Genomic DNA, 7,753 nt, shown 5'->3' with positions numbered 1-7,753 from the left:
ACACACACACACACACACACACACACACACACACACACACACACACAGATACATACACATATGACTCCTAAGTCCTACCCAAATTCTAACCAGGTCAGGTAGAAAAATCACATGTAATATGATCTATCATGCATGGCTTAGGCTGTTATTATGTTGCTTAAATGTAGCAAATATAAAATTGCTCTATAAGCATTTCATTTACAAATGATCAAATTATGCTACTCCAAGGTTAAAAAACAATACGCTTTTTAAATGAACTGAGTCCCCATTTATTAATTGTTGATCTCAGAGCCTGTGCTGTTGGTGTTCTGTTCAGGAAGTTGTCTCGTGTGCGAGTGAGTTCCAGACTTTTCCACATTTTATCTTCTAATAGATTTAGAGTCTCTGGTTTTATATCAAGGTCTTTGAAACACTTGGTCTTGAATTTTGTGCAGGGTGATAAATTCGGGTCTATTTGCATTTTTCTACATGCAGATATCCAGTTACATAGGCACCATTTGTTAAAAATGCTGTCTTACCCATTATGTGGTTTTGGCTTCTTTGTCAAAAACCAAGTGCCCGTAGAATTTGGGTTTATTTTTGGGTCTTCATTTCAGTTCCTTTAATCCACTTGTTTGTTTCTATGCCAATACCATGGAGTTTTAAAATTTTATTTATTTATTATTTATTATAGTTTAGTCACTTTGTAACCCAGCTATGGTCCCCTCACTCTTCTTCTCCCAATCCCACCCTCTCTCCCTCTTCTCCCCTATGCTCCTCCCCTAGTCCACTGATAGGGGAGGTTCTCCTCCCCTTCTGTCTGACCCTAGCCTATCAGATCTCAGCAGGATTGGCTGCATTGTCTTCCTCTGTGGCCTGGCAAGGCTGCATCCCCTCGGGGGTAATCAGAGAGTCTGCCATGGAGTTCATGCCTAAGGCAGCCCCTGCTCCTCTTACTAGGAAACCCACTTGGAGAGGGAGTCTATGGGTTACATATGAGGAGGGGTTTTACATCCTCTTCATGCATGGTACTTGATTGGGGTATCAGTCTCTACAGTTCCCCTGAGAGTCCACCTTACACCCATCAGAATGGCTAAAATAAAAAACTTAACTGACAACATTTCTGGAGAGGATGTGGAGAAAGAGGAACTCTCCTCCATTGCTGCTGGGAATGTAAACTTGTGCAACTACTTTAGAAATCAATCTGGCACTTTCTCAGAAAATTAGGGGTAGTGCTAGCTCAAGATACAGCTATACCACTCCTACATATATATCCAAAACATGCTCAAATATACAACAGGGACATTTGCTTAACCATGTTCTTAGCAACTTTATTAGTAATAGCCAGAATCTGGAAACAACCTAGATGTTCCTCAGGGAATGGATACAGAAATTGTGGTTCATTTACACAATGGAATACTACTCAGCTATTAAAAACAAGGAAATCATGAAATTTGCAAGCAAATGGTGCAAACTAGCAAAGATCATCTTGAGTGAGGTAAACCAGAAGCAGAAAGACACACATGGTATACACTCACTTATAAGTGGGCATTAGACATATAATATAGGATAAACATACTAAAATTTATACTCCTAAAGAAGCTAAACAACAAGGAAGACCATAGGTAAGATGCTCAATCTTCATTCAGAAAGGCAAACAGGACAGACCTCAGATGAGGGAAAAAACAGGGAACAGGACAGGAGCCTACCACAGAAAGACTCCACTGATGGAGATATCAAAGCAGAGGCTGAGATTCATAGCTAAACTTTCGACAGAATGCATGGAATTTTATGAAAGAAGAGGGTGATAGAAAGACCTGGAGTGGACAGGAGCTCCAAAAGGAGACAAAAGGAGTTTATATTACTATTGCTGTGTAGTATAGCTTGAAATCAGGGTAGTTGATACTGCCAGAAGTTCATTTATTTTACAGAAACATTTTGGTTTTCCTGGGTCTTGTAGTTTTCCATATGAAGTTGCTCCTTCCAGGTCTGTAAATAATTGTGTTGGAATTTTGATGGGAATTGCATTGAATCAGTAGATGGCTTTTGACAGGGAGGCCATTTTTACTATGTTAATTCTACCAATCCATGAGCATGGGAGATCTTTCCATCTTCTAAAAATCTTCTTCAAGATTCTCCACCATTCCACAAGGACATTTGCACAACTATGTTCATAGTAGCTTTCTTTTTAATAGCCAAAATCTGGAAACAACCTAGATGTTCCTCAAAGAATGGATGCACATTTACACAATGGAATACTACTCAGCTATTAAAAACATAGGCACTATGTTTAATTTGCAGGAAAAAGGATGAAACTAGAAAAGATTTTCCTGAGGAGGCAACCCAGACCCAGAAAGATGTACATGGTATGTACTCACTTATAGGAGGATATTAAACCTATAGTACAGACTCAAAGAAGCTAATGGAAATGAAGGCCCAAGGGAGGGTCCCAGAATGTCAGGTAAAAGGGAAAACTGAATAGACAGCAGAAGTCAATGAAGATAAGGAACAGGGCAGGAGATAGAATGGGAAGGGAGAAAAGGGTGGGATAAGATGTGGGGAGTACAAGGGTGGGAGATGAGAGGACTGGGAACAAGAAGAAAAACTGAGGGGCCAGCAACAATACAAGCTTCTGGGAGAATATGATGTCACTCTCATTGAGACTAATGGGGGAGTGGGATGGGCATAGGGACTAAAGTGACCACCTCCTAGCCAGGCAGGACTAGTGGAGGGAGGGAACCCACAACCACCCAACAAAACCTTTGAGCCAAAATTTACCCTCTCTACAAGATGTGCAGGGATAAAGAGGGAACAGAGATTGTGTCTAAAACCAAACACCCTAAAAATTGATGGAAGACCATTTTTTTGTTTGTTTGTTTTTGTTGTTTTTTTTGCTTTCAGTTGCAAATAGAACAATTTGTTTATAACATGTTGTCCAAGAAGTTGACTAAAAGAATCTAGCTCTCTGCTAGATTTCTCTCTGTTTTCCCCACTGACATACTGGTCTCATCTCTGAATTGAGGAGGAAGGAAGGAGACTCATGAAACTTAAGAAACTTTAAAACTCACATGAGACACAATCTCCTTCACCAAGATTTTAGAAGCAGTAAGGCTATCTGGGGAGAGGAAAGTCTCTGTACTTGTGATCAGCCAGCACATTGTGCAGGGAGCTGCAAGGATGTAGCTTTTGTGAGTCATGGCAAAGCTGGAGTGAAGTTTTCAGTGATGTAGTTGCCTTTGAGTCATCCAAACTCCTGGAAGTAATCCTTCATTTGTGTTTCTTTAATGTGAGCAACACACTGCGTCATCAAGCCAGTAAGAGTGGAATTACTTCTGCAGTCTCCTGCTGGAATACTATTTGAAATGAACATAATTTGGTCCTATATTCCCAGGTTAATACATGAGGCATCACAAGGATACTCCCCCTCAATTATTCCTTTCTTCAAATGATTTTGTAGACACTAACATAGGAATATTTCACTAATCTTCTGGGTGTTCCAAAATCCAATATCTGACAATTATTCTCACTGTTAATTAATATACTCCTTGTCACATTGTTGCTCAAACACATCATTTTAAACTAGAACATCTCATCGCCATAGCCTCCTCAAAGCTCATCTCCATCTCTTAATACGAAAATATACTCAGTGTGCTTTGAGAGTTCCCATGTTATTACTGAGTCAGTAGCCACTGAGATTCAAGGCAACACCCAGCGGTGAGCCTCTTACACAAAACAAGTTGTACCCCTCTGATATTCAATGATATTGTAAAAACATTTCATTCCAAAACGGAGGGATAAAGAACTAAAAAGAGGAATAGGAGTAATGTCAGAGTTAATTCCAGCAGGGAAACAACAGAACCTGTGTTTTTATGCCTGACACTGAGCTTCGGGCATCCCCACACCTGTGTTCTATCATTTTAGTGCAAGTTGCTTCTGGCTTAGGCTATTCCTACTCAGTGCCTGGGTGAATGTTTGAGTGGACGCTTTACATTTTTGACGCCTTTAGCACCTTGATATTTCCAGCCTCTCTTGGAAGGCAGCCTCTCTTGCCTTCTTTGAACACTTCTAAGACCCACGACTCTTAAAGCATAAAATGACTGTAAACATGTAGTCTGACAGACCAGCAAGACTTGCTGCAAACGCAATCATTAGCCATTTATTTATAGAACTCATCTCTAGTGGGACTTGCAGGCCTAGGTTCTTTAAGCTAGTGAAACACTGCCTTATGAGAACAGAATAGCCTGGGAACTCACTCTTCTCAAAAGAAAACCTTCCAGTGAGCTTACAGCTGTAGACCCTTGTGCCTTTAATGAATATTCTTGATAATTTCTGATATAGTTCCCATGGAAAAATCACCTTTTTAAAGGTGACAGTCTCATTAACAGCCATATCTTTCTTACCCACAAATTTCAGTTTGCTCTTTTTATATCTGAGTCGCATCTTTTGGGATACTTTCACTTTGTTTTGTTTCTCAAGATTCTTGCTGTTATGCTAGATGAGTGTATCACCAAATAACTTTACCCTAGACTGAACACTGTACTGCCTTGGAATTGTGTCTATCAAATAAATTCATCAACTTTAAATTCAGCTCTCTACAGTTTCAGGACATGGATAAACTATATACAATTATTTTGCCAAAATGAAACATAAATGACCTCAAGTTCAGTTTTCAATGGTCCTTATTCCATATCAAATCATATGCACACAGGCTTCCAGTCTCTGCTGAATATATATTTTTTATCAGAATTCTGATCTTATAATATCCTTACAGATAGCTCATTAATTTCTGCTTTCAGAATTAAGTATTCTTTAGGCTGCATCCCCAAATTCTTTCAAATACCTCCAGAGACAATTCAAAAAGCCTAAGAAGTATATGCTCTAATTTATTTATAACAACAACCTCATTTTGTGATATTAGTTTTCTGCAATAGTTACTTTTGTGCCAACGACCAAATACTTGAGAGCTGTATCTTAGAGGAGAAAACATTTATCAGGCCGCATAGATTGAGAGGATTCAGATCACCATGGTGGGAAGAGTGGGTGGAGGAGAGAGGTCCATAATGAAAGATTCAAAACAAACAAGCAAACAAACAAACAAAAAACAGAGAATGAAAACTTCTAACACTAAGCTGACAGGTTTTTTCTTTGTTTGTTTGTTTTGTTTTTTACTTTCTTCCATGCCTTCAGTCCATGGAACAGTTCCACTCCAGTCAAGGTAGGTCTCCTCTGCTCATTTAACTCTTCCTGGAAATGTATACTCAAAACTGATGTTCTTTAGTCTCTGAAAAAATCCAAAAAAGTCGATGAAAGTAAATAGTCACAGACATTGGGCTGAACAGCTAAAAAAACTAAAACTAAAACTAAAATAAAAAAAAACCCATAAATTTTCCCAACATTTTTTTTTTGGCTCTGCTCCTTAACCAGAGACAAAAATGTTGAATTTTTGCTCTTATTTTTAAATAAATTTTTATTTTATTTTTTACATTAATTATATTTTATTTGCATTGTATCCCAGCTGTAGCCCCCTCCTTCATTCCCTCCCAAACCCTCCCTCCCTCATCTCCTTCCATGCCCCTCTCCAAGTCCACTGATAGGGGAGACCTCCTCCCCTTCCATCTGACCCTAACTTAAGCATAAAAGCAGCTCTGTTTTCAAAATTTTACAATGGTATGTAGGCAAAGATGCCAATGACTCCTTTTTATGCAAGGTGCTAAAAACAACACATTGAATTAAAGCTATTTATCATATGATCACACGGTCATCTGATAACACACTGTCAGCTATGCAGTATTGAGAATAGAATTTTTGTTGGGAGTTTATTAAGGGGTAATACATCAAATTCTTAATAGATTGAAATATTGAGGTATGACTGCTTGAACTTACAGCCACTTATGTAGTTTGCACAAACTAAATGTAAGTGACACAAAATTATCATAAGTATCAAATAGATCAAATTAACCATTATGATAATATGTGTTGAAATAAAGGAGATCTCTGCAAAACACACAGGATTATGAAGAACTTAGCTGCTCGATTTTCAAAGTAAGAAACTTGCAAAAGAAGAGCAGTTTTTAAAAATATTGCTTTTCATGTGAAATATATTTTAGTAAAGGGCTTTTAAATGATCATTTCATAATATTAAGAGTAATTTATGTCATAAAAATTTGTAGTAGTAAGTCTGCTGTCTATCTTAATGGTTTCCTTAAAGCAGTCCGATTGTCATTGCGTCTGACATGCATGTCACAGAAGAACATGCTGTGTGAGAGAACTGCAGGATAATAAGGAAAATTGCCCACTCTGCTACAGGGATGGGCCCTCAGAATCAAACAGGGCTGATTCAACATAATCAAAATACCATGCCAAACCATGCATGCATGGAACATTTGGATACACTACTTAAGTCCTCATGCGAGCAAGTTTAAATATAAAGGTATAGGAGAAAATAAATAGGATAAGCACGAATACTTTAGGCATATTTGTTTATCCCATGAATCTAAATCATTTCCCCTTAAAACACCATAAGAAATTAAAAGAAACACACACACATGAAACACACACACATGCACACACATACCCGTGTGCTCGCACCATGTTGCGTAATCTTCAGTTTCACCTATACTCCAATCCAGAGACAATATTAAAGTCCTTCAAATTATAAAACTATAATGAGTTCATGCGTCACTCCATAGGTTTTCTGTTTGTTTATCTTCATTAGTGTCTGGACCAGGGCTTATCAACTTTCCTAATGGTGAGACCATTCAACACAGGTCCTCATATTATGGTAAGTAATCCCCAATGACAAATACATATATATATATATATGTTGTTGTTGTTGTTGGTACTTCATAACTGGAATTTTGCTACTGTTATGAATTGAAATTTAAATATTTGATATGCAGGAGATCTAATACAAGACACCTGTGAAAGGGTTGTTTGCCCCCTAAAGGTGTCAGGACCCAAAGAGTATGGCCAATTTATTTTTTCCCCCACAAAAATCAATCAGCTTTTATTGCAGTATTACAAAACACTTTTCCATATGGCAATATTTTACAATGCACTTAGCTTTAAGAGTTGGGAAGGGGAGGGCCAAGATGGCGGCACCGGGAGAACACAGTGTCTGAGAAGCAGGACAACACACTCCGTGCAGCGACCAGGAGACTGAACTCTGGGCCCTAAAACAACAGCTATCGTGTTTCCCAGGTGAGGGGAGGCTCCCATGGCGTGGGAATCGGTTGGGTCCACTCTCAGCTACCTAGTCAGAACCCGGAAGAAATCCCAGGTAACAAGGGCTTTGGGTTGCTGGGCTGGTGCTGTAAGCCTGCGTGTCCTGATCACTTTCCCAGGCTGATTGGTGGGCACAAGGGTGCCAGAGTCTGGGAGTCCCAGTCGTAAGAAAACCCCAAGAGGAAGGAAAGTTGTGAGACTGATCACGGGTCACCCAGTCTTTCCCTGGAAGGTCTCGCTGACCACGGGTACCCACCACCATCACAACTGAGCTCCCGCCGTGCACGGAGAGCAGTTGCGGGCCCAGCTCAAAATCCCTACTCCTTCTTGGGAGGAGGCAAAAGGCAGCCAGCAGAATCTGCCACAGACCACATTGTTTGTACCCCAACCCGAGATCGGGGCTGAGAAAACCTAATCTTTTCGGGCACTCCCCCAGACGCCGCCATAACCCTGCCACAGTGGAGCAGAAGGATAAAGAGGTGCACAGCAGCTTCACAGTGCTGGAACTCCAGTGCTGCCGGCCGCTCCTAGCAAACAAACTACAGCTCGG

The 7,753-nt window shown here is 39.8% G+C and overlaps 1 pseudogene; it reads right to left on the bottom strand.

Annotated features, from left to right (window-relative positions):
• The window catches only part of LOC129682307 (nascent polypeptide-associated complex subunit alpha-like), a 79,083-nt pseudogene extending 72,513 nt beyond the window's left edge, over positions 1-6,570 (bottom strand).
• Positions 6,571-7,753: the final 1,183 nt, after the last annotated feature.

This window comes from Psammomys obesus, unplaced genomic scaffold (assembly GCF_907164565.1).
Source record: "Psammomys obesus unplaced genomic scaffold, mPsaObe1.curated_primary_1811, whole genome shotgun sequence".
NCBI lineage: Eukaryota > Metazoa > Chordata > Mammalia > Rodentia > Muridae > Psammomys > Psammomys obesus.
This window is presented reverse-complemented; position numbering and strand designations above follow the sequence as displayed.